This window comes from Rattus norvegicus, chromosome 16, assembly GCF_036323735.1.
Source record: "Rattus norvegicus strain BN/NHsdMcwi chromosome 16, GRCr8, whole genome shotgun sequence".
NCBI lineage: Eukaryota > Metazoa > Chordata > Mammalia > Rodentia > Muridae > Rattus > Rattus norvegicus.
Window position 1 is genome coordinate 21650686 of NC_086034.1, and position 27486 is coordinate 21678171.

Here is a 27486-nt window from a genome sequence, read left to right on the forward strand (position 1 = left end):
TTTGACTGTCCTGCAATGACAGTCACCAGAGACTGTGCTTCCCGGTGGTAGCAATGAATGTTCCCCTACAGTGAAGGAAGTTCAAGTCGACCTTTGTAGCAGCCCCTTTCACTACTGTACGAGATGAGCATGCTCACCTAGAGTGCTGCAAACATCCCTAGTCCAGAGGCCAAAAGCAGCAGTGGCAACATGACGCTGTCCTTTTAACCCTTCACTATGGGACAACAGTTCAGGCTAAGATGATAATTTCTGTGTCTGATAGTGATCAGGATCATAGGTAATTTGCACAACAATTTTTATAAGTAGTAACTTTTGATGAAATTTTCTCTTTGTCTTTAAAATATACTAGGAAATGGGAAGAAAGGTTTTTGCATATATTTATTATTTACCAATAATTATTCACTTTAAAGGCTTTTCATAAATGGTGCCAAAGGATATAGGGTCACAAATATTAGCCTTTGCACTTATTGTCATGTTTCCTATAGTTGTTTTGTGACAAATTTTGCTTCCCTCTTTAGAAGCTGGTAAGAGACTTACAGGAACATCACCATGGTAAGAATGTGTGCATTTTACAATAAATTAATCTGTAAAAAGTATAATGTTCAGAACCTGACATTCTCTTTGCCTCTGTGTACTCCGATTTCAGCTTCTTTATTTCTTCTATAATCACAAGCTGAACAATTATCTCCCACACAGCATGAGTTATGGACAAACATCCTTAGGAAGGGAGATGATTCAGTGGATAAAGTGCTTGCCATGAGTCTGTGAGAATGGAAGTTTGGATTCTCAGAATCCACATGAGGTCTTGAGGATCTCATGTGCATCTGAATCCTGGGGCACTTATGGTGAGGCAGGAGGTGGTGAGAGAGAATCCCCTGAAGTTTACTGGATAGTTTGCCTGGGTTTCTTATTCATGAAGAAGGGATTGAGCCACAAAACCAAGGTTGGAAGAATGTTGCATGCTGTTATTCTAAAGGCTCCCTGACAAGCCCTCCTTTCTTGTTCCTAGGTGTGTGAATGTGGATAATGTCAGCTCTACCTCCTCTGTGAAGGTAAAATTCTTCTTTGTGAGTTTAATTTTCTTATGAATTTTGTTACAATTCAGCAATAGTGTAACTATCCCAGTTTTATATGGAAAGATTGCTCAAGGGAGTCCACATTGTAGATGTGGAGATTTCTACAAACTGCAAGTGAGCAGTAAGTCCTTGTGGGTAGTGGTGGCCAATAAGAGAATGGACTCAAAAGACATAGTGAGTGGAAGACTGAGCACAGTCCTCGTACAATAGAAGATGTCTGACGTTTGACAAGTATTGTTTGCAGAAATGAGTACATGTTCGACTGATTTTAAAATGTGACTGTTACTAGACCATAATATTTCTTTTTTAAAAAATTTTTATTAGATATTATTTCTTTACTTACTTTTCCAATGTTTTTCCCCTTCCTGGTTTCCGGTCCATGAGCCCCCATCCCTTCCCCCTCACCCTCTCCCATATTGGTTTTCCTGGGCTGGAGAGATGGCTCAGTGGTTAAAAGCACTGACTGAAAGAACCAAAAAAAAAAAAAAAAACAAAAAAAAAACAAAAAAACAAAAAAAAAAGAGCACTGACTGCTCTTCCAGAGGTCTTGATGAATCCAATTCCCAGCAACCACATGTTGACTGACGACCATCTATAATGAGATCTGATGATCTCTCCTGGTGTGTCTGAAGATAGCTACTGTATACTTATATATAATAAGTACTTCTTAGTAAGTCCAGACATTTCTATAATCCATGAATCTCCTAAGTGACTTTACCCTCAGGAAAATGCATGCAATTTTTATCTACCTTTGGACACTGCTATTTTAGGATTCTGTATGAGAGCATCTCCTTGGTTTCTCTATTTCATGTGTATTTACACTAAGGAGAAATTGTGGCTATGTAGCAGTTTGTAATATGTTCATCAAATTTGTCTTATGAGAATAGAGCATTTTCTATTTGATTCTATGAGGGTATGTTGAAAGCTCTTCATCTAGAAAAACAACAAGTGTTTTTCCCAATTATCCAGCATTTTTAGATGCAGGGAGTCAATTACTGTATATTTCCATTTAAGTTCTTCTTTATGGATTTTAAAATAATATAAACTTATATTCTTTGTGCCACATTCAAACAGTTAAAATATTGTAGTGCTTTACTTAGATATTTCCATATTCAGTCTGAGGCTGCTTTATCACTGTGAGCTGCTCAAGGTTAAGAAACCTGTTTCTATATAACCTATAGCCCTATAGTGAGGGGCTGTGTGAATGATTTTTGAATGTGACTCAGTGGACCAATGTGTTTCTATAAAGCAGTTTCACCGGTTCTATGGTATGGACAGTGCTAGCAATTAAATTGCCATTTATTTGTAAATGAAAACTGTGCATTTTGTGATTCCCCACAATGGAAGAGTAAGACTGTTAGAAGGGGCCTCATTAATATTAATAATCATCTTAAACTAGAAGCAGAATAATTGACTGATAATGAATTAAGCTTAGTCTCAACAAGAACAAGGTCAAGTTTGTCAGTTAATGATTTTCTCTTAATCTAGGCTAGCATAAATATTTTAACTTCTTGATGGTATCCTATTAAGTTGTAAATAGGCATATAAGAAGATATTTTATATTTAATAACTTTGATTTTCATGTGTCAATATCCTGTAATTCCTAAAGAACATTGTTGATTTGAAAGCATGCATCCTAAAAGAATAGAGTTAATTTCGAGACCAAATAAAAAGTAAACTCTCTTCTCTGCATTGCAGGGAGATTCGGGAAGAAAATTCCATATAATACCTAAGAAGATCCAGAACATTTTTAGAAAATCTGGAGTTTATGTGTGTTCTCGAGGAGAGCCAGTACCTGATGTATGGAAAGCAAAAAAATCCATAATGGTAATTCCCCTCATTTGAGAAGTAACCTATTTCCTTTTGTGAAGGGGAGTGATGGGTGTTTGTGCCTATGCCTTTCTAGTGCAAGTAGTGAACGAGTAGAGAAAGATCAGCCTTGAGCATTCCCTTCACACTCTCCATATCCTCACTCCTTGCCAGTCACTGCATTAGGCAGTGCTTCTCAACCTTCCTAATGCTGTGACCTTTAATACAGTTCCTCATGCTGTGGTGATTCCCAACCATACAACTGTTTTGTTGCTACTGCATCAGTGTCAGATTGATAATATCATCAACTGTAATGTCGTATTGGTATTTTCAGAAGGTCTTTGCCAACCTGTGTGAGACTGTTCTATGCCCTCCTCCAATAGGGTATGACAGACAGGTTGAGAATCACTGTCATAAAATGTAATAATAGTAAATTAGACTATGGAAACAGAAGAAAAAACAGAAAATGAGCATGTTTTTAACTCACTGAGGAGAACTCATAAAAATACAGAAACCAAATAGTACATGCTCCTCGATATAGGTACAGTAAACTTGAAAGCAACCACCATAGTTGTGCTTCATTTACTTTGGATTGACTGACTTTATGTGTGTGAATGTTTTGCGTGTATTCTGTCTGTATACCATGTGCGTGTGCTTCCCACAAAAATCAGAAGAGGTCATTTCATCCTTTGTTCTTGTTGTTCCAGAACTTTGTCAGCCAATATTATGTGTTTTACAAAGCAAAGCCAGGTGTCCTGGAGGAGCAATGAATGTTTTAAACTCCTCAGCCCCTTTTCCAGCACACAGATTTAATATGTTTGATAGGCAAAAAGATTAAAATTATCATCAGGGGAAATAAGAAGTCAGTCTTCTGATATTTCTTAACTTCCTGGACAGGACCTCAGCATTCTGGTTTTACCCATTGAAGTCCAAAGTACTTATAGGCAGGGTGCCCACAACAGGTGGCTGGGTATGTTGGTGTACACAGTTAATTCACGAACTCATAAAGCAGGCAGGGTGGTCTCTGTCAGTTCAAGGACGTCCTGTTCTTAATTTATTTGGGGAGTAGGAGAATGTAAGTTGAATTGTGGGTATCAAAAGATAACTTGTATGAATCAATCTTTCCCTTCCTCTGTTTCCAGTCTCAGGTATCAAATTCAAGTTATCAGTCAGGCTGCCAAGTAGGTTTATCACATTGGTAGTATGATTTACACTTTGGTTAGCATTAACAGACAAACAGTAGATAAACTCTGCATGTGTGTGTGTGGGGGGGGGTTATTTAACATTAACACAAATGCTAAGCAGTGCATGGGAGGATCAGACAAAGAGATGGGAGTTCATGTGATTGAACACTTGGCCACTGATGGGAGATTGTTTAACTTTTGGGGTCTGGCCTTGCTAGCAGAAGGTTTTCAGTGGTAGATTTTAATGGCTATGACTACTTGTGGTACCAGCATGTGAGAACCAACAATGTACTGCCAAAAGTCAGGCCTCCCTGTTCCTTCCTTGAAATAAGTGACTGGTTTTCCCCATCAGATATTTTGTCACAGAAAGTACAGAAACAAATTCAAAAGTAACAGCCATCTTTCCTGTTTAAATCCCCTTACAGAAGTTACAAAGCAAGCAGAAGGGTGTGTCTGCTGATCTTACACACACTACTTACTCCTTACTCCACTGCATACTGTCAACACGTAGCTAACTACCTTCCTCTAGACCTCTAATTTCATCATTAGGAAAGAGGAAGTTCAGATATAATTATTACACCTAATGGAATCATTAGAAACTGTAATTTACAGAAACCAAACTCAAATGCTCTTCGTTTATGCCTAGATCAATTTGGTTTCCAATTAACTACTACAGGTGATGAACCTGAGTAATTTTTATTCTAGGAAGACCTTAGCAAAGACATAGAACTCAGGTACTTTAATAAACAGAAATTCACTCGGCAATCACCTTCTATTGCAGTGAAAAGTCATTAGAATTTTCTAAAGTAAAATTTCTAATGCAAACACATTTTATCCTAACTAAAATTTTATGATGCTATGGAATGTACAAATAATGGTGATAAATATAGTAACTAAATTTTATATGCCCATGATTAGAATACAATCCACAATATCATTACAGCAGTGGGATCTTACAGAGACAACTAAGACAAAGGTAGTTTCCATTCTTCCAAGGAATAAATGTCACTGAAGTAAAACTAAACATCATTTCTGATGTTAAATTTGAATAAAACCAAACGAACACAAGACTACACACAAGACTACATGGCAAATGCGGTGTAATGAGTATAAAATAAAAAAATGAAAGACCTTAACTAGTTAATACCAGTTCTCTACCCCATGCTAGCGGAATACCAGGTATAAGTCATTATAAACAAGTACAGCCAGCAGGATTTACAATGACACAGGCACATTTCAAAGGTGATGCCTAGTTTGGCTGAAAGAAAAAGATCACATGAATGAGAAATTCACACTTACTACATTTCATTTTTATTCTAAACGGCTATACACCAATCTCTCTCCTTTTATTTTAAAAGCAGTAAATATATATACATATATACATATACTTGCATATATATGCATGTATACACATCTTCTCACGTACACATATGTAGTTAGAAATACATACATGCGTATAAGTGCACACACATGTGTATATGCATATTTGCCAGCCAGATGGTTCAATGGGGTAGTGATAAGTAGTCTGGTAACACATTGCATATGAAAACATGACTATGTATGTAACATACCCCATGGTTTGCTATATTCAAGTCTGTCTTTCTCAGGAAATCCAAGGAACTTAAATTCTCTCATGATCCATTTTAATAGTGTGAACACTAAGAGGAAATGCATGCTTCTTCAACATTATTCTTTGATCAACAGTCCTCCTTCACCTGTTCTGTTGAATCTTCTCTGTGATATATTGCTTGTTGATGCAGAGAATGTTTGACGTGTCAGTTTTGCAAGTAAGAAACGTAAATCATCCTCAAACCTGGCACTGAAAGTCAAAAGTAGACTGCCATGTTATGGGTTTCCCTGAGGTGTAAGGAAGAACAAACATGTGAAGATCTTATTTCTTATGCAGTATGAGTCAATGAGGCTTCCCATTTACAATGCAGCATCAAACCCATTCACAAGCCCAACTTCCTGAATTTATCTATTTAAATCAACGAGTGTTCCGGGCATCCTATCTAAGCTAGCTTTATGGAATTTGATAACACATTTTGTGACCAAATCCCCTGGGTAACACCACTTCACAGCTTTGAATGAATCCTTCAGACTCTGTTAAATACACTCTTATTGTAACTAGCTGATGCTTATGTTAGTCACTTTCTATAGTTGTAAAAAATATCATGGGAAAGAAAATGTTTAGAAGAAAGAGATGGTGTGAAGTGGGTCTCTTGGTTAAATTGGATACAGAAATCACCATCATGATTCAGGCAGACAAGCATGACGATGAAGCAGCAGCTGAGAGATCACATCTTGACCTACACAGGAAAGAGAGAACTTAGTGGAAATGACACCAGTCTATTGAAATCTTTTTTTTTTTATTACCTTGAGTATTTCTTATTTACATTTCGAGTGTTATTCCCTTTCCTGGTTTCTAGGCCAACATCCCCCTAATCCCTCCCCCTCCCCTTCTTTATGGGTGTTCCCCTCCCCATCCTGCCCCCATTGCTGCCCTCCCCCACAACAATCACGTTCACTGGGGGTTCAGTCTTAGCAGGACAAAGGGCTTCCCCTTCCACTGGTGATCTTACTAGAATATTTATTGCTACCTATGAGGTCAGAGTCCAGAGTCCAGGGTCAGTCCATGTATAGTCTTTAGGTAGTGGCTTAGTCCCTGGAAGCTCTGGTTGCTTGGCATTGTTGTTCATATGGGGTCTCGAGCTCCTTCGAGCTCTTCGAGTTCTTTCTCTGATTCCTTCAACGGGGGTCCCGTTCTCAGTTCAGTGGTTTGCTGCTGGCATTCGGCTATGTATTTGCTGTATTCTGGCTGTGTCTCTCAGGAGAGATCTACATCCGTATCCTAACGGCATGCACTTCATCTCTTTATCCATATTGTCTAATTGGGTGGCTGTATATGTATGGGCCACATGTGGGGCAGGCTCTGAATGGGTGGCCCAGGCTCTGAATGGGTGTTCCTTCTGTGTCTGTTTTAATCTTTGCCTCTCTATTCCCTGCCAAGGGTATTCTTGTTCCCCATTTAAAGAAGGAGTGAAGCATTCACATTTTGATCATCCATCTTGAGTTTCATTTGTTCTATGCATCTAGGGTAATTCAAGCATTTGGGCTAATAGCCACTTATCAATGAGTGCATACCATGTGTGTTTTTCTGTGATTGGGTTGCCTCACTCAGGATGATATTTTCCAGTTCCAACCATTTGCCTATGAATTTCATAAAGTCATTGTTTTTGATAGCTGAGTAATATTCCATTGTGTAGATGTACCACATTTTCTGTATCCATTCCTCTGTTGAAGGGCATCTGGGTTCTTTCCAGCTTCTGGCTATTATAAATAAGGCTGCTATGAACATAGTGGAGCACGTGTCTTTTTTATATGTCGGGGCAACTTTTGGGTATGTGCCCAAGAGAGGTATAGCTGGATCCTCAGGCAGTTCAATGTCCAATTTTCTGAGGAACCTCCAGACTGATTTCCAGAATGGTTGCACCAGTCTGCTTTCCCACCAACAATGGAGGAGTGTTCCTCTTTCTCCACATCCTGGCCAGCATTTGTGGTCACCTGAGTTTTTGATCTTACCCATTCTCACTGGTGTGAGGTGAAATCTCAGGGTTGTTTTGATTTGCATTTCCATTATGACTAAAGATATTGAACATTACTTTAGGTGTTTCTCAGCCATTTCGCCTTCCTCAGCTGTGAATTCTTTGATTAGCTCAGAACCTCATTTTTAATACGGTTATTTGTCTCGCTGCGGTCTAACTTCTTGAGTTCTTTGTATATTTTGGATGTAAGGCCTCTATCTGTTGTAGGATTGGTAAAGATCTTTTCCCAATCGGTTGGTGGCCGTTTTGTCCTACCCGCAGTGTCCTTTGCCTTACAGAAGCTTTGCAATTTTATGAGATCCCATTTGTCGATTCTTGATCTTAGAGCATAAGCCATTGGTGTTTTGTTCAGGAAATTTTTTCCAGTGCCCATGTGTTCCAGATGATTCCCTAGTTTTTCTTCTATTAGTTTGAGTGTATCTGGTTTGATGTGGAGGTCCTTTATACACTTGGACTTAAGCTTTGTACAGGGTGATAAGCATAGATCGATCTGCATTCTTCTACATGTTGACCTCCAGTTGAACCAGCACCATTTGCTGAAAATGCTATCTTTTTTCCATTGGATGGTTTTGGCTCCTTTGTCAAAAATCAAGTGCCCATAGGTGTGTGGCTTCATTTCTGGGTCTTCAATTCTGTTTCATTGGACTATCTGTCTGTCTCTGTTCCAATACCATGCAGTTTTTATCATTATTGCTCTGTAATACTGCTTGAGTTCAGGGACAGTGATTCCTCCTGAAGTCATTTTATTGTTGAGGATAGTTTTAGCTATCTTGGGCTTTTTGTTGATGAATTTGCAAATTGTTCTTTCTAACTCTGAAGAACTGGATTGGTATTTTGATGGGGATTGCATTGAATCTGTAGATCGCTTTTGGTAAGATGGCCATTTTTACTATATTAATCCTGCCAATCCATGAGCATGAAAGATCTTTCCATCTTCTGAGGTCTTCTTCAATTTCTTTCTTCAGAGTCTTGAAGTTCTTATTGTACTGATCTTTTACTTGCTTGGATAAAGTCACACCGAGGTACTTTATATTATTTGGATCTATTATGAAGGGTGTTACTTCCCTAATTTCTTTCTCAGCTTTTTCTCTTTTGTGTAGAGGAAGGCTACTGATTTATTTGAGTTAATTTTATACCCAGCCACTTTGCTGAAGTAGTTGATCAGCTTTAGTAGTTCTCTGGTGGAACTTTTGGGATCACTTAAATGTACTATCATATCATCTGCAAATAGTGATATTTTGACTTCTTCTTTTCCAATCTGTATCCCCTTGACCTCCATTTGTTGTCTGATTGCTCTGGCTAGAACTTCAAGAACTATATTGAATAAGTAGGGAGCGAGTGGGCAGCCTTGTCTAGTCCCTGATTTTAGTGGAATTGCTTCAAGTTTCTCTCCATATAGTTTAATGTTAGCAACTGGTTTGCTGTATATGGCTTTTACTATGTTTAGGACTTTTATCATGAAGGGATGTTGAATTTTGTCAAATGCTTTCTCAGCATCTAATGAAATGATCATGTGGTTTTGTTCTTTCAGTTTGTTTATATAATGGATCACGTTGATGGTTTTCCGTATATTAAACCAAAAACCCAGGATAGCTAAAACTATCCTCAACAATTAAAGGACTTCAGGGGGAATCACTATCCCTGAACTCAAGCAGTATTACAGAGCAATAGTGATAAAAACTGCATGGTATTGGTACAGAGACAGACAGATAGAACAATGGAACAGAACTGAAGACACAGAAATGAACCCACACACCTATGGGCACTTGATTTTTGACAAAGGAGCCAAAACCATCCAATGGAAAAAAGATAGCATTTTCAGCAAATGGTGCTGGTTCAACTGGAGGTCAACATGTAGAAGAATGCAGATCGATCCATGCTTATCAAACTGTACAAAGTTTAAGTCCAAGTGGATCAAGGACCTCCACATCAAACCAGACACACTCAAACTAATAGAAGAAAAACTAGGGAAACATCTGGAACACATGGGCACTGGAAAAAATTTCCAGAATCGACAAATGGGATCTCATAAAACTGCAAAGCTTCTGTAAGGCAAAGGACATTGTGGTTCGACAAATCGGCAACCAACAGATTGGGAAAAGATCTTTACCAATCCTCCAACAGATAGAGGCCTTATATCCAAAATATACAAAGAACTCAAGAAGTTAGACCGCAGGGAGACAAATAACCCTATTAAAAAATGGGGTTCAGAGCTAAACAAAAAATTCACAGCTGAGGAATGCCGAATGGCTGAGAAACACCTAAAGAAATGCTCAACATCTTTAGTCATAAGGGAAATGCAAATCAAACAACCCTTGGATTTCACCTCACACCAGTGAGAATGGCTAAGATCAAAAACTCAGGTGACAGCAGATGCTGGCGAGGATGCAGAGAAAGAGGAACACTCCTCCATTGTTGGTGGGATTGCAGATTGGTACAACCATTCTGGAAATCAGTCTGGAGGATCCTCAGAAAATTGAACATTGAACTGCCTGAGGATCCAGCTATACCTCTCTTGGGCATATACCCAAAAGATGCCCCAACATATAAAAAAGACACGTGCTCCACTACGTTCATAGCAGCCTTATTTATAATAGCCAGAAGCTGGAAAGAACCCAGATGCCCTTCAACAGAGGAATGGATACAGAAAATGTGGTACATCTACACAATGGAATATTACTCAGCTATCAAAAACAATGCCTTTGTGAAATTCATAGTCAAATGGTTGGAACTGGAAAATATCATCCTGAGTGAGCTAACCCAATCACAGAAAAACACATATGGTATGCACTCATTGATAAGTGGATATTAGCCCAAATGCTTGAATTACCCTAGATGCCTAGAACACATGAAACTCAAGATGGATGATCAAAATGTGAATACTTCACTCCTTCTTTGAAAAAGGAACAAGAATACCCTTGGCAGGGAATAGAGAGGCAAAGATTAAAACAGAGACTGAAGTAACACCCATTCAGAGCCTGCCCCACATGTGGCCCATACTTATACAGCCACCCAATTAGACAATATGGATGAAGCAATGAAGTGGGCAGACTGGAGCCCGATGTAGATCTCTCCTGAGAGACACAGCCTGAATACAGCAAATACAGAGGTGAATGCCAGCAGCAAACCACTGAACTGAGAACAGGACCCCCGTTGAAGGAATCAGAGAAAGGACTGAAAGAGATTGAAGGGGATGAGATGCCATATGAACAACAATGCCAAGCAACCAGAGCTTCCAGGGACTAAGCCACTACCTAAAGACTATACATGGACTGACCCTGGACTTTGACCTCATAGGTAGCAATGAATGGCCTAGTAAGAGCACCAGTGGAAGGGGAAGCCCTGGGTCCTGTGAAGACTGAACCCCCAGTGAACGTGATTGTTCGGGGGAGGGCGGCAATAGGGGAGGAATGGGAGGGGAACATCCATAAAGAAGGGGAGTGGGAAGGGCTACGGGGATTTTGGCCCGGAAACTGGGAAAGGGAATAACACTTGAAATGTAAATAAGAAATACATAAGTTAATAAAAAAAAATAAAGTGATGGCATATTATCCCACTATTACAAACAAAGGCAGAATGAATTTTGCAGGTAAATCAATGGAACTTGAGAATATCCTCCGGAGTCCAAACAGGACATGTGTGTTATGTACTCACTTATAGATGGTTATTGGCCAAAATTACAGACACCATGCTATTATCCACAGACGCAGAAAAGCTACACAGGAAGGAATGCACAAGTGAGGATGCCTGAATCTCACTTAAAGGAGTGCATAAAGCAGTCCTAAGAGGAAGACGGAGGGAGTGAACTGAATAGAGAAGAGATACGGAGGGCTATGGGATGGGTTTGGAATCAGGTGTGGGTAAGGAAGAGGAGAGATGGATGGATGGTCCTGACAAGGTGAAGTTTTTTTTTTTAATGAAAAAAGACAATGTGGGATATTATTCACCTACTAAAGACAAAGACATAATGAATTTTCGCTGGTGAATGAATAGAACTTGAGAGTATCTTCCTGAGTGACATAACCCAGACCCAAAAGACATGGATGGTGTATACTCACTTATAAGTGGATATTAGCAATAAAGTACAGGATATCAATACTATACTCAGGACCAAAAGAAGATGAAGAAGAAAGGACCAAGAGAGGATTTTGAATCTAACTTAGAACATACCGGAAAATAGTCAGAGGAGGCAGAGGAAGGAAAGAACTAGGTGGGAGTGGGTAAATTTGGGACAATTGAGTGTTTCAGGATCGGGTCTGGGGAGATACAGGGGAGATGGCTTGACAGCCATGAAAATGAATGGATAGCTGCAGCTGGCAGGGGTGGAGATGTCAAAAAAATTCACTTGGTCATCACATTAGATGCTGATAAAGCCGTTGATAAAATCAAGCACCCCTTCATGTTAAAAGTCTTAGAGACCTCAGTGATCAAATTTGCATACCTGAACCAGCCAATAAACACTAACAACTTATATGCAGAGAAACTTAAAACCAGAGAGTAAGCAAAGCTGCCCACATACAAAAGAGACCTCACAAAATCTACCAAAGAACTCCTACACCAAAGGTGATAAACCCTTACAGAAAAGTGTCTGAATACAAGATTAACTCAAAAAACCAGCAGCCCTTCCTCATGCAACAGTTAAAAGGGATAAGAAAAATTTAGTCAAGCAAAACCCTTTATAGTAACCACAGATAACATTAAATAGCCCAGTACAACTCTAATCAAGCTACTTAAAGACCTGCCTGTCAAAAACTTTATGTCTCTGAAAAAGGAATTAACAGGACATCTGAAGATGGAAAGGTCTCCTATACTACAGATGGATAGGATTAACAAGGTGAAAATGGCCATCTTACAAAAAGCATCTTCACAGTCAATACATTTCTCTTCAAAATTGCAAGACCATTATTTACAGACCTTGAAAGAGCAATTTTTTAAAAAACAAAAAACCCATGATAGATGATAGATAGATATCTTGAATAATTAAATAATTTTTGGAGGTATCATCATCCCTGATATCAAGACATATCACAGAGCAATCATAACAAAAGCTGTATAGAATTAGTATAGAAACAAAAAGTTGACCGATGGAATCAAATCAAAGAAAAAACACACATACCTACCAACACATGATTTTGACAAAGGCAAAACCACACAATGGGGAAAATAGGAAAGTTTCTTCAACAAATGGTGCAGGTGTAACTGTATGTCTGCATGAAGAAGAATGCAAATAGATCTGTTTTTCTCAACCTGCACAAAACTCAAGTTCATGTGGATGAAAGACCTTGACATTGAAGCAGAAACTTCAATATACTGAGGACATCGGTACAGTAGACAATTTCCTGAACAGCACACCACTGTCCCAGCCTCTGAGATCAACGATTGATAAATGGGGACTCAAAAAACTTAAAAACCTCTGTAAAGCAAAGGACACCATCAAAAGGACAAAAGAGAAGCCTACATTTTGGGAAAAGATCGTCATCAGTCTTACACTTCACAGAGAAATAATGGTTAAAATATATAAAATGCCCAAAAAGATAGACAACAATAAACCAATCTGAATATGGTGTACAGTGGTAAACGGAGCATTCCCAGCCGAGGATGCTCAGGAGGCCGAGAGACATCAAATGCTCATCTTCAGTCATCACTGAATGCAGATCAGAAGGACCATGTGTCCATCCTACACCAGTCAGAGAAGCCAGAATCAAAACCTCAAGTGACAGCCATGCTGACAAGGATATTGAGCAAAGGGAACATTCCTCCATTGTTGGTGGGAGAGACATTAAAATCCCTTTTCTTTTTTTTTTTTTTTCTTTTTTTCAGAGCTGGGGACCGAACCCAGGACCTTGCGCTTGCTAGGCAAGTGCTCTACCACTGAGCTAAATCCCTAACCCCTAAAATCCCTTTTGAAAAGCAATTTGGCGGGTTTTTTTCCAAAAATTTTGAAATAGTTTTTACCTTAAGACACAACTATGTCAATCATGGGCATATACCCCAAACTTGCTCCACCATACCACCCAAGCACACTTGCTTAACTATGTTCATAAAACCTCTCCTTGTAATAGCCATGGACAGGAGACAACTGAAAAACTGATTAAGGAAATGTGGTATATTTGCACAATGAAATAATACTCGGCTATGAAAAACATGGAATTTGAGAAAATTGCAGGCAAATGGATGGGATTGGCAAACATCATATTGGATGAGGTAACTGAAACCGAGAAGGACAGGCATGGTATGTACTCACTTAAAGGTGAGGACCTTAGCAGCCATAAATTACAGAATAACCAGGCCACAGGGCACAGACCTAAAGAAGCTAAGTAATGAGGGCCCAAGGGAAGATGCGTGAATCTCACTCAGGAGGGAAAATGAAATAGATATCAGGATTCGATTGAGGGAGGGAAATTTGTAGGATGGGGAGGGGAACTAAGGTGCAGAGCAGGTGTGGTGTGGGAGCTGGGACAGAAGATACCAGTGGAGAGGCATCTCTGTGGTGAAACAAAGACCAGGAACCATGGGGGCTTTTAGCAGTCTATCTATGGAGCTGAGACTTGCAGATCCTACTAGCAGCAGGTGATATGCAGCTTTCAGTGGTCATCTTCTGTACACAGGGGAGACTTCCAGGAGAAGGAGGAGAACACCAAAGCACTCAGAAAAACATCAACCCAGAATTTATCCTACCACCAAGATATGCAGGTTAAAATGGAACGGACATTAAGGAGATACCAAACCAATAACTGGACCAACTTGAGACCCACCCTGTGGGAGAGAGCCAGTCTTTGACTCCATTAATGATATTTTGCTATGCTTGCAGACAGAAGCCTTGGATAATTCTTCTGAGAGTCTTCATCAAGCCCTGGATAGAAACAGATGTACACACCCACAGCAAAATAAATATCAGGTGGAGGTTGGGGCGTCTTGTGAAAGAGTTGGGGGAAGGATATTGAATTCAAAGGAGGACAGTGCCATTGAAGGTTCAGAAACACAACAAGAAAACCTACAGATTAACCAACAGGGGCCCATGAGGGCTCACAGGGACTGAACCACCTATCAAAGAGCACGTCAGGGCTGCACATAGACCCCATATTCAGAGGTAGCAGACGTGCAGCTTCACGTGCTCTTCATGTGGACTCCTGGTTTACTGAAGTGAGGGCAGGTTCTCATTCTGTTGCCTGCATTTGGATTCCTTTCTGCTAGCTGGGCTGCCTTGTGTGGTCACAGTAGGAGAGGAGCTAAAATGTCCGCACTATTTTATCTAGGGTGAATAAGACCAGCTACAATATAGTAAATTTATATATGATATAAAAAATCTTACCTTCCAAAAATCTTACATGCTTCACTTTTTTTTATGTGCTGGTGTTCTTGCACTGTGGCATAGATTTATAAGTTATGGTTATTGTACTATTCATAAGAAAAACATTTAGCGAGCATTTGAAGACCTTTATATTTCAGTCCCCTGTATCTTAGTTTAGATGTTCACAAACAATGTTTTTTGAAACCGGATCTCACTATGTAGCCATGCTGGTCTGAAACCCACGCCATAGACCATGTTGTACTTAACTCACAAAGGTCTGTGTGTCTCCTCCCTCCCACAGTCTGGGATGTAATTCATGGAACTACAGAGTCAAACAATTTTGAATTTATTTTTCAGCAATTCACTATGACTGTTGACTGGTATTCTTGCGACTTTCTCAAGAGAAAACATGAGGCATGGTTAGCTTTTAAATAGAACACAAACTAAAAGGCTCAAGCATGCATACACACAATCAATCAATCTCTCTCTCTCTCTGTCTCTCTCTGTCTCTCTCTCTCTCTCTCTCTCTCTCTCTCTCTCCTTTCTCCCTCTTAAAAACTCTAAAGAGAATATTTGCATTGCTCAGGGATGTATGGCAGTAGACTCTTAGGGAACACTAGGAGGAAAGATTCCAGGTCTGCAAGGAGATAAGAATTCCAGAGGACAAACAACAGAGTGAAATAAGCTGGACGCCTGGGGCTCTCAGAGACTGAACCACCAACCACAGAACATACACGGGCTGGACTCACACCTTCCCACTCATATGTAGCAGAAGAGCAGCTGGATTTTCATATAGGTCCCAGTCAACTGGGATGGGGCCTATCAAAAAGCTGTTCCTTATACATGGGATACCTCCTTCTAGCTGAGCTGCCTTGTCTGACCTTGGAGAGAGAGGAAGTGTCTACCCTTGCAGAGACTTGAAGTGCCAGGGTGTGGGGATACATAGGGGATCCATGACTGCTCAGAGGTGAAGGGGAAGGGGAACCAGAAAGGACTGTGGAATAGGGAGACTGAGACAGGGTCAGTGAGTTTGATGTAAAATGAATAAGAAAAAATAAAATTAAATATTTCAAAGAGCATTAAGTTTTGAAAGGAGAGTGAGCTCTCTCTAGAAAGGCTCACCTTAAAGCACAGATCTGTTGTCTGGAAATAATGGCTCAACATAAACATTAGGTAAACATGTGTACTAAACAGGGAATTTCAGCATAATAATTTTATTTCATATGGAAGGGAATATAGCTTTGTAAGATCAATTTATTTAGAGCTAAACATTCACAAAATCTAGGAGAAGATTTATAATTCTAAAATACCAGAATATGTGGAAGGAAATGAACTATTTATATATCCACATTAAAAGCTCCATCTGAAATGTGACACAAAAATGTCTTGGACTGCAATATCACCAACATTGCTAGTTAATTACAGGATGAAAGTTTACCAAACACCTCCTAGCAAAAGGTAGTTTTCTACTGCATTGGACATTTCAAACAGATCATTAGGAAACACTATTTATTACCTGTGATTATGTAACATATAATTCTAAAGATATGGCTTATACTGTCATTTTTAAGGTCAGAAATTATAAAATTTCAGACTCAGGGACTGGGGGTGTTTATTCATGGTAGAACATTTGCCAATGACACACATGACCTTTAATTCAGTGGCAAACTGTGTCAAAATAAAAAATACTGAAGTGGACCAACAGCTGATCTAGCTTATTCTTTGTCTTGGTTCATGACTCACGAACTGAACTACTGAGCTATGTAGTACTCCTGGTACTGCTGTTCTTTTGTTGTGTTGGAACAGTCTCTTTTCTAGCTCATATTTCGTGTGTAATAAGCTTTCTAAATATTTCTCTGAGTTTTTCAAATCATTTAATATCATATTAATATTCCTGACTTAAGCAATTCTCACCATCAAGAACAACACTAAGATTGTAGAAGAGAAGAAACTGTACCTGTTTGACACTTGCACGGCCTGTGCATCTGCACTCATTGATTCTAAGAAGTTTATCATTTCAGTCTGATTTTCATATGTTGCAAGTTGCAGTGGTGTCAAGCCATACTGTAAAGAAAACAATATTACATTTTATAAAACAACTTGTTTCTCAACTGAAAGTTCATCACAGATTTTGTGAACATAAACACACACTGTACTGAGTCACAAGGCATCATTTTTCCTACAACACCTGCTGTGCTTTCCACACACAGCTCTCTTCTTCCCTTTGACACATCTTTTGTCTACACAACACTGCATATGAACACCAATCCCTTCCAGAATTTTCCCCAAACACTCAATGGTTCCAATCTTCTTAGCTCCAAAAACTAGGACCTCCATGGACACAACCCCAAAATATAAAGTTTGGTATGCCCCTGTTGAAGGAGTGTGCTCAAGAGGTATCTGGAGCAGAGTTTCTCAATCTGCACTCCAAATATATTTCTTTTCTAAACTAAGAATTATCTCCCAAGGGCAATAGCATCTTCTATGAATACCAAAACTTTTGAAAATCATAAAAATGTTTTGTGTATTTTCTCAATGATCAGATTTTCTAATTTGCCTGACACCTCTCTCCTTTCCCAGTCTGCCCTCATCCCTGAGCCAAACACACATCAATACCTTCTTAGCAGCAACCCAGTTCTATATATTCTACAATCATTAAACTTGAAATGTATTTCTTTTCCTTGTTGGTGTAGATGTGATGTGATGTGATGTGTGTGTGTATGTGTGTGTGTGTGTGTGTGTGTAATCCTAAAGCCTATAATCTTGAATTTCAAACTTAAAGTCAACGCTGAGACAAAATATGCTATTCTGTGGGTTTTTTGGCACTAATTATAAATACACACACACACACACACACACAGACACACACAGACACACACACAGACACACACATACACACACACACACACATATATATTTAAAGAGAAAAAGCGTTCCTCTGAACACATTCAGTGACAATGCTTGAGGTTCTGCATGTAGAAAATAGGTCTGAGTGTCCCAGCTAGAAGTAGCTAGAAGTGCATTGGGAATGAAGTTGAATGACCTTTACCTCTGTTTTGGCTTCAATATCTACGTTGTACTCCAGGAGCATCTTTACAATTGCTATGCTGCCCCTGGAAATGGCATGGTGAAAGGCTGTATTCCCACTGTAATCCATCAAATTTGGATTAGCATTGTGCCTGAGCAATACACAAACACAATGTGTGTTGTCCCGCTGCGCAGCCTGTGGAAATTGTACAAAGAAATACATCTTCACTTCAAGGAAGCCAAGGGAAACATTTCTACAATGGCACTGAATAGTTTCTCTGAAATCAGACAGAGTTTTAGTTATTCATATTTTCCCTCCATTTTGACACAAGGTCTTCTTAAATACTCCAGGCTTGACTCATTTAATGATCTCCCCACCACATCTTTTTCCAAGTGGTAGAATTAAGGGGTTCTACCAACCCACCTAGATGTCCTAAGCACTCAGGTCTGTGCTGGTTGGCTGTCACAATGCAGAGATTGCTTGTTTGCTTAGATTTTGTTCTTTTTGCCAATGTGATACACGCTTAATACACCTGGAAAGATCCTCACTTGAGGAATTGGACTGGCCTCTGGGGCACTGTGTGGAACTATTTTTTTTATTTAGACAGAAGTAGGAAAGCCCAAAGTCTTGTGGTAGGGGCATGCCTGAGTTCAAAGTTGTATAAAAAAAAGCTGAGCAAACCTGGGTAAAAGCCATGGAAAGCTGCATTCTCCCCTGATCTCTAGTTTAGTTCTTCCCCCCAGTTCCTGATTTGAGTTCCTGACCAGGTTTCCCATGAGGATCAACTGGGATGAATAAATGTAAGCTAAATAACTTTTTCCTCTCCTGAGTAAGTTTTGGTCTGTGTTTTCTCACAACAACAGAAACCAAACAAGGACACCTCTAATCCATTTCATACCAAAACAGATGGCCAATAGCTACCTTAATCAACGGTGTGCAGCCTTCATCATCCTGGATGTTAATGTTGGACTTATTTTCTAATAACAGTGTCACTACATCTGGATGGTTGTGGGCACTCGCATAATGCAGCGATGTCCTGCAAATTGAAAACACATTTAGCAACATCTCTGAATTCCCAGTAAGACTCTCATCACCTGTAAGTACTACATAATATGAAGGTGATTTCTATCTGATGGAAGAAAGTAACTACAATGTTCTTATTTATTGAGGTCTACTCAAATGTTCATTTACTGTGCTAGGGATATGGTACATGACTCTTCCTATTTAAGGCAGGTGTTCTATCCTGACCTTCTTCGCTGCTCAAAGCAGCCTGTCTGAATCCTAGAAAAGTTCCCAAATTGATCTCAGCTTGAATTTAAGTCATACTCTAATATCTGGAACTTACTAGTTACTCCTCGGTATTTTCAGGAGCTCCATGACTCCATGTCCCCATCCAAGGGATGAACATTAAACATATCTTAATAGGGGCTACTCTGATGTTTCAGTTCGAATGGGGAAGAAATCTGCTACAACACTACAAGCATTTCCAGCTCCTGAGAGCTCAGCATTTCCTGATCATGGTAATGATTTCTCTTCCTAGTGATAACAAACAGAACTATTCTGTGAGAGAAAAACAGGATTTTATCAGCAGTACACATAAAAAAATTCATATAAAAGAAGTTTACATTTCTTAATCCTCCTATCTTATTCATTGTGGTTACCTTCATTTTCATTCACATTTTACCCTCTCTAAGAATGGAAGGTCATTTATCCTTTTTATTATTTTACAACTATAATTAGCATACTTTTAGCACTTTACAAAATAAAAGGTAATTATCATGCAACCCATTGTGCCCTACATTAAACAAAATATGTCACAATCTACAGGTAAGTGGCAATTTTACCGGTCACTTGCATCTATGTACATTTTTAACAGTGAACAAAAATGTAAGCCCTCAGTCCTCAATACTTTCTTTTATTTTTATTTTCACATTTCATTTTTTATGCCCATATGTAACACTTCTATACTCGGTATAGAAACCAGGACCTCATGCTTTGCCGTATATTGATCAATGTGCCCATGGACTCACACCAAAATCAGGTAAATATTGCTACAAGGTAATAACCTATGGTGGCATAGCTGCCTTGCTTGAGATTCATAGAGTTTCAGTAAAATGAAAGGAGGGTTCCAAAGAGTAATGTTCATTTCATGTTATATTTAAATTTATACAATGTAAGGAAGCTTGACTGGGCAGAGAAATGAAGTTTTACAAATGGGAAGATCTTGAGAGATATTAGAATGTGTATTCTACACAGGGGATATCTAAGTTACATGTGGGGAATAAATGGACTGACAGAATGAAAAATTACCATTGGACAATTCAGTGTTTTTAAAGAAAATATTCAATGAACAGAAGAATATTTTAAAACTAAACTTCATTCTTGTATTCTTTATATGAAGCTCCACCTTAAAGACTAATTAACATCTTAGAATAACAAAATGATCAAGAAGCATGTGAACTAGGGAAAATATGCTGGTGTGTCATCGATTCCCCTTCAACCATAAAGACAGGATATAAGAATGAGGTGCTAACCTTTAAAAGTCTTGGAAAAATCAGGAATTCAAAGCTTACTATAAACATAGGAAAAGCAATGTACAGCAAACCAATAGCCTACATCAAACTAAATTGAGAGAAAGTTGAAGGAATACCACTAAAATCAGGGAGTAGTCAAGGATGCCCCCTTAAACAAATTCAGCAAAGTGGCTGGATACAAAATTAACTCAAACAAATCAGTAGCCTTTCTCTATTCAAAGGATGAATAGGCTAAGAAAGGAATTAGGGAAACAACACCTTCAGAATAATCACAAATAAAATAAAATAACCCAGTGTGACTCTAACCAAGCAAGTGAAAATCCTGTTCGGTAAGAACTTCAAGTCTCTGAAGAAAGAATAGAAGATCTCATAAGATGGAAAGATCTCCCATTCTCACAGATTGGCAGGATTAACATTATAAAATTGGCCATCTGTCCAAAAGCAATCTACTGATTCGACGCAATCTCCATCAAAATTCTAACTCCATTCCCCATGGAGGTAGAAAGAGCGATTTGGAAATTCACTTGCATTAACAAAAAAACAGGATCCTGAGAACTATACTCAACAAGAAAAAAAATTCTGGGGGAATCACCCTCCCTAACCTTAAGCTGTATTACAGAGCAATAGCGATAAAAATGTTATGATACTGGTACAGCGATAGGCAAGTAGATCAATAGAATAGAATAGGAGACCCAGAAATGAACCCATACACCTACCTATGGTCACTTGATTTTTAACAAAAGAACTAAAACCATCTAGTGGGTAAAAGATAGCTTTTTCAACAACTGGTGCTGAATCAACTGGCACTCAGCATGTAGACTGCAAATCAAACCTTTCTTATCACCCTGTACACAGTTAAAATCCAAGCAAATCAAGGATCTCCACATAAAACCAGATATACTCAACTTAAAAGAAGAAAACATGGGGAAGAGCCTAGAATACATGAGCCTGGAATACTTGGGAAAATTTCCTGAACAGAACAGCAATAGTTTATTCTCCAAGATCAAGAATCAACAAATGGGACCTCATCAAATTGCAAAGCTTCTGTAAGGCAAAGAGTACTGTCATTAGAAAACAATGGCTACTAACAGATTGGAAAAGATTTTTATGAATCCTACATCTGATAGAAGGCTTACATCCAATATACACATAGAATTCAAGTAGTTGGACTCCAGAGAATCAAATTACTTTATTACAAAAAGGGGAGCAGAGCTAAACAAAGAATTCTCAATTGAGGAATATCAAATGGCCAAAAAGAACCTAAAGGACTGGTCAACATCTTTAGTCATCAGAGAAAATGCAAATCATTACCACCCTGTTATTCAACGCCACACCAGTCAGAGTGGCTAAGATCAAAACTCAGGCAACAGAGGTAGGCGAGGATTTGGAGAAGGAGGAACACTCCTCCTTTGTAGGTGGGAGAGCAAGCTGGGACAACTCTGGAAATCTGTTCGGAGGACCCAGCTTTACACACTCCTGTGCATATACACAAAAAGGGCTCCAACATAAAACAAAGAAACATATTCCATTACATTCACAACAGCCTTATTTACAATAGCCAGGAGCTGGAGAGAACCCAGATGTCTGTTCATCTAAAGAGTTCACATGGAAAGACCCCTGGCTTCAACTGCATATGTAGCAGAGGATGGCCTTGTTGGGCACCAATAAGAGGAGAAGCCCGTGGTCCTGCCAAGGCTCTAGCCCCAGTGGAACGGAATGCTAAGGCAGGGAATCCCGAAGGAGTGGGCAAACGGGTGGGGGTGAACCCTCATATAAGAGGAGGAGGGACGATGAGCAAGGGGGTTCATGGTAAGAACCCACACACACACAGAGAAAAAGGAATGAGGGGCTGGGGTAGTTGTTAAAACTCAATTGGTAAAGCATTTGTCCTGAAAACCTGACTGCTGATCTTGGGATAACGGGATCTGCAAAGCTCACTTGCCTACAAGTGTGAGGATCAGTGTGCTCCAAGACAGTAAATAAAGCACACCATGGACTTGCTTGAGTGGAGTCTCCAGAACAGAGGGACAATGGGCTGGAACCCACAGGGAGGCCTGCTTGCCTGAGCTCAGGCCTTAGAACCCCATGGTGGTACAACATAACTAGCAGTCGACATTGTCTCTGACCACCACACCCTAAGCTCCACACGTGTGGGGCACAGGAAGTGAGATGAGGACAATCTCTGTCCTTCACATGTGTATCGATGTAAAAACAACAGTACAGAAGGTGATTACATGGGAGCATGGTCACAGTTCCAGTTCTAAATGTCTTTGATCCATTATTATTTTATACTATATTATTATATTGTATCATATACATTATATTATATTATACATTATTATATTGCATCATATTATGTATTAAGAAAGTCGTCATAGAATCAGGGGGAGTGGGAAGTGGGATGGAAGAGGCAGGACAGGACATAACATTGAAATGTAAATGTATGAACTATCTAATAAAAATGAAAAAACAGAAAACAACAACAACAACAAAGAAGAAAGAAAATCTAGATAGGGGTCTTGGCAATAACAGCTCTAGTTTTGTTTAGTAGAGAACTCAGTTTGATTGCTAAGACACACAGGGCAGCTCACAACTGTCTATAGCTGCAGTTCCAGGGGATCCTGCACCAGGTTCTATCACAATGGTACACAGAAAATACACAGAGGCAAATCAACGGTATTTATGTGTGTGAGTGTGTGTGTCTTTTTGTATGTTTACAAAATGTAAGGGTTAACATAAAAATAAAATTATGTAGTTTCATTAAGGCCTAGGAGCTGCTGTTCCACAGTGTGGAGGTCTCATACGACTAAGAGCATTTAGCAGGTATAAAACCCAGGGGTCCCCAGTGAAAATGAGCCTATGTATGACCACTCTCTACCCTCAGATTGTAGCCCTGGAAGTTGATTTGTCTTCCTCCTTAGCCCTGAGTGTCCCTAACAGTTCCTACCCTCCTCCTTTTACTCCCCTCATCAATTTGAAGCCCCATTACCTGCCCCTCCAATCAGATTCATCCACATGATGATGACACTCATGGATCATACTTTCAATTTTCTCCACGTCCCCAACACAGGCCGCTCTTTGTAATCGACCCACGGGATCATACCCGATCAGATAGAGGGGAAATTTCGTCGTTTTCTTTTGACGCAGGCATCCAAAACCAGGACAGGAGCGCCACAGACGGGTGTACCAGCGTCCCCTTCTGGGGAACTTCAATGCCAGAGCATCATATTCAAAATCTTCCTCCATTATGGAGCTCTAGGGCCGCCCAGGACCTTCTTACCCTCTCTTCCCTCCCATTTAGCTAATCTCCACCTCCCAAATTATACGATAAGAGTTTGCTAAAATCACCAATTCTTGCCAAAGAAGTGTAGGCAAGACCTGCTCGTTCAGGGTTAACTGAACTATACTTCATCACCTAGTAACACAGCTGCACTGGCACCACCATAGTGACATGCTCTGAGCTCACAATGGAGTTGGCTTACGGACTGTACCCTATCCTTATGCTCCATGTGTGCCCCATCAGACTCCACTGTTAGGAGCCCAGCCCCCTCAGTGCTTGTTCAAAGCTCTGTCAATGTTGACGCTGAAGTAGATCTATTTGCATGGCCTTCAAAGGGAGTACTGAGGGCAGTTAGGGCAGCCATTGCAATCTGTAACCCTAAGACTGGCCTGATGGACCTAAAAAAATCATCGTGATTTAGCAAACCCAGACCCAAAACAACAAACATTTCATGTGTCTGCTGTTAAGGATGTTAGGTTTTAAGTATCTGATATGAGAACTACAATCTGGATAACCACACAGGATTCCTGACTATCTACTAGGGAACTAGGGGGCAGAAGAATATCTGCCCAGGAAGAGGAAGGAGTGTATAGTGTTGGGAAGAGATAAAGAAAAGCTAGAATAGGAGGGGTTAATGAGAGGGAACCAGGAGAAATGGGTAGAGGCAAAGGGTACACACTTCTACCTCCCTCGCATTTTTCAAGCCCCATTACCCTCCTTTCATATTCATCAACATGATGTTGACTGGAGTTGATCACTCTCTCCAGTGTATCCAGGTCACCTGCAGGCTGCATGTTGGAATGGGCACACAGGTTCATACTTGATAAGGAAGAGGGTCAGTTTCTTTTTCTTAACCAAGCACCCACTGCCCTGGCATGCAAGCCTAGGTAAAGTAGGAAATAAGGGGAGGGACAACAAACACTCAAGTCCCTTTGAAAAAATTAAATGGAAATCTGCTACTCTATTAGCTTCCTATATGTATGGAATACATATGGAGCCAAAAACTAACATGACACGAGGCTCCACTTAGACATCTTGTGCCACCAAGTTACAAATCCAGCAACAGGAATGGGTGACAACCTGTTGAGTCATTACCCAAAGGGTCCTATAGAAAACCTTGACCATCACAAGCCAGTGCCAAGACTATTGGTTGCTCTATAAAATCTGATGTTCAGGACTGACTTCTGAAGATAACATTTCTGTCATCACAGGGGGGGATAGGTTGAGCCGGGGTCTAACTAGACTCTTCACACTACTAACCAGAGTTCATAATACTGGAAGGTAACCTGTCTGCTACTGGAGGGCAAAGGTAATCCTCAATATCAGTCAGCTTCAAACCCTGAAACCTACAGTAACACCTACAAAGAAGCTCAAAGGCATCTTCAAATCTAATTATAGGTGATCTAGAACCCTCATATCTTCACAGGCCCAGACATACATATAGTGCACACACAGACACGTAGGCAAAACATTCATACATGTGAAAGAAGCATAATCTTTCAATAATAACATGTTTACAGGTATGTAATACACTTATGCAGCAAATTCATCTTTTTCAAGTATATAATCTAGGAGTGCATTCTTACTATGTCATTAAATTATGCATCCCTTATACTATTGGTTTTAAAAATATTTTAAGTTTGAGAAAACTCTGTGGCCATTAGAAGGTACTCTTTATTCCTCCAGATCCTACCCCCTATCAACTTGTTAGGCACCAGCTCAGCCTATCCCTCTTTAATGACAGAAGTGTTACTTTAAGTATAGGAACTTAAGATCAGGATGTGTAGAGCACACCATAGCCCATGGTGTGCCTGGGTTTCACGGATGCTTTGAGTTAATGAGTAAACTGGCTGCAATCCAATCTAACATTTGGTCTCATTCGGTTGGTTTTTGGTGTAGATGTTGTCGTCGTTGTTGTTGTTGTCATTGTTGTTGTTGTTGTTGTTGCTGCTGCTGCTGCTGTTGCTTCTGATATTGTTTGATAGATTGATTGGTTTTTTGGTGTCTGGTTTTTTGAGGTTTTTGTTTGTTTAATTGATTCCTTGTGTGAGTGATTGGTTGATTTTCAAGAAAGTTTGTCTCTGCCCACCCCCTTTCTCTCTCTCTCTCTCTCTCTCTCTCTCTCTCTCTCTGTGTGTGTGTGTGTGTTTGAGTGTGTGTAGCTCTGGCTTTCCTGAATCTACCTCTGTAGACTAGGCTGGCCCCAAACTCGTGAAAATCTACATGCCTCTGCCTCCTGAGTGCTGGGATAAAGTTCTATGCCCTCACCGACCAGGTCATTTTGCATATTTAACATAAATGAAGTCATCTAATATAGAAATATCCCCTTTCTTGGTCATTAAATAATAGTTTCTTTTATCATAAGATACTGTCAATGCCTCTGTCCATCTCTAGAGACATTGTATCAATATGATAAACTCTGTTTACCCGTTCATCATGCTGGACCATTTGGGGTTCTCTCTTTTGTCTTTTACACTTAGCAGAGCAATTATACATCAATCACAATAAAATGAGCTTCAGACTTGCCCTCAGGACAATGTGATGGAGAAGGTACCTCTACTGTGATTCACTTTTCCCAGATTATATCCACATTTTGTAGAGTTGCTTAAAATCAACCAGCATCCTAGCCTCCAAGGCTCCAGTGCTGCTGTTGAGCAGAGTCAGAGAGGATGGAAGAGTGAATTTTGGGGGCATTCCTGTAAAACTAGGTCTTCTGGATGGAACAAATGCTAGCAGTCATGAGTCCAATACAGGGGCCTTTGCTGAAAACACCCTACACAGAATGGGGTATCCTAATTCCATCAGGTACTGGAAGGAGCTCCTGAAGTTTTAAAGAGTACCAGTTGAAGACTGGTTTTCACTTGAAAAATACACTAAAAAGCTACTGATGTAATAAAGAGTATAGAAACTTGTGGCTTTCACTTAAAACATTTTAATGGGAAACTCTTTTTTTTTATTAACTTGAGTATTTCTTATATACATTTCAAGTGTTATTCCCTTTCCTGGTTTCTGGGTAAACATCCCCCTAATCCCTCCCCCTCCTCTTCTTTATGGGTGTTCCCCTCCCCATCCTCCCCCCCCCCATTGCTGCCCTCCCCCCAACAATATTAGTTCACTGGGGGTACAGTCTTAGCAGGACCCAGGGCTTCCCCTTCCACTGGTGCTCTTACTAGGATATTCTTAATGGGAAACTCTTAATTAAAAGGCAAACAGTTTAGGTCAACACTCATAGGATGAGTAAGTAGGACTAGCAGCAGAGTCCTTGACAAGAGGGAGTCCTACTTAGCAATGTCATGATAAACCCTCACAAATCAGAGGCCCACTGCTCTCCTTGGACTGTTTTACTAACAGTGCTGTGCTGGCTTTCTTTGACAACTTTACAGCATACGCAGACCAGACTCCATAAATTGTCATGTCTGCAAACGTCATCTGCTGTTCGTGACGTCACTTTATCTCTGAAAAAAACTGAGCTTCACTAAGGATCACCTTGGACATGGATACATCCACTGTCATGGTATTGGCCTGCTGCCTGCCCGATGGCAAAGAAGGACAAATGAGTCACCTCCAGGACACTGCATTCACAGAGACATGGATTCTCCTTGATCACGGTTCCAATCTCCTGGATTGTGTCATCTGGTAAGTGCGTGAGAAGTATTTGTTCTTTTCACACATAAAATCC

At 39.8% G+C, this 27486-nt stretch overlaps 1 long non-coding RNA gene across 1 annotated transcript; it reads left to right on the top strand.

The window, feature by feature from the left end:
* The first annotated feature begins 455 nt into the window (after positions 1-455).
* On the top strand, positions 456-27450 carry LOC103693918 (uncharacterized). The gene is made up of 3 exons (XR_010058653.1): positions 456-1052; positions 2775-2903; positions 27191-27450. It is a non-coding gene; the product is annotated as an uncharacterized LOC103693918 (long non-coding RNA).
* Positions 27451-27486: the final 36 nt, after the last annotated feature.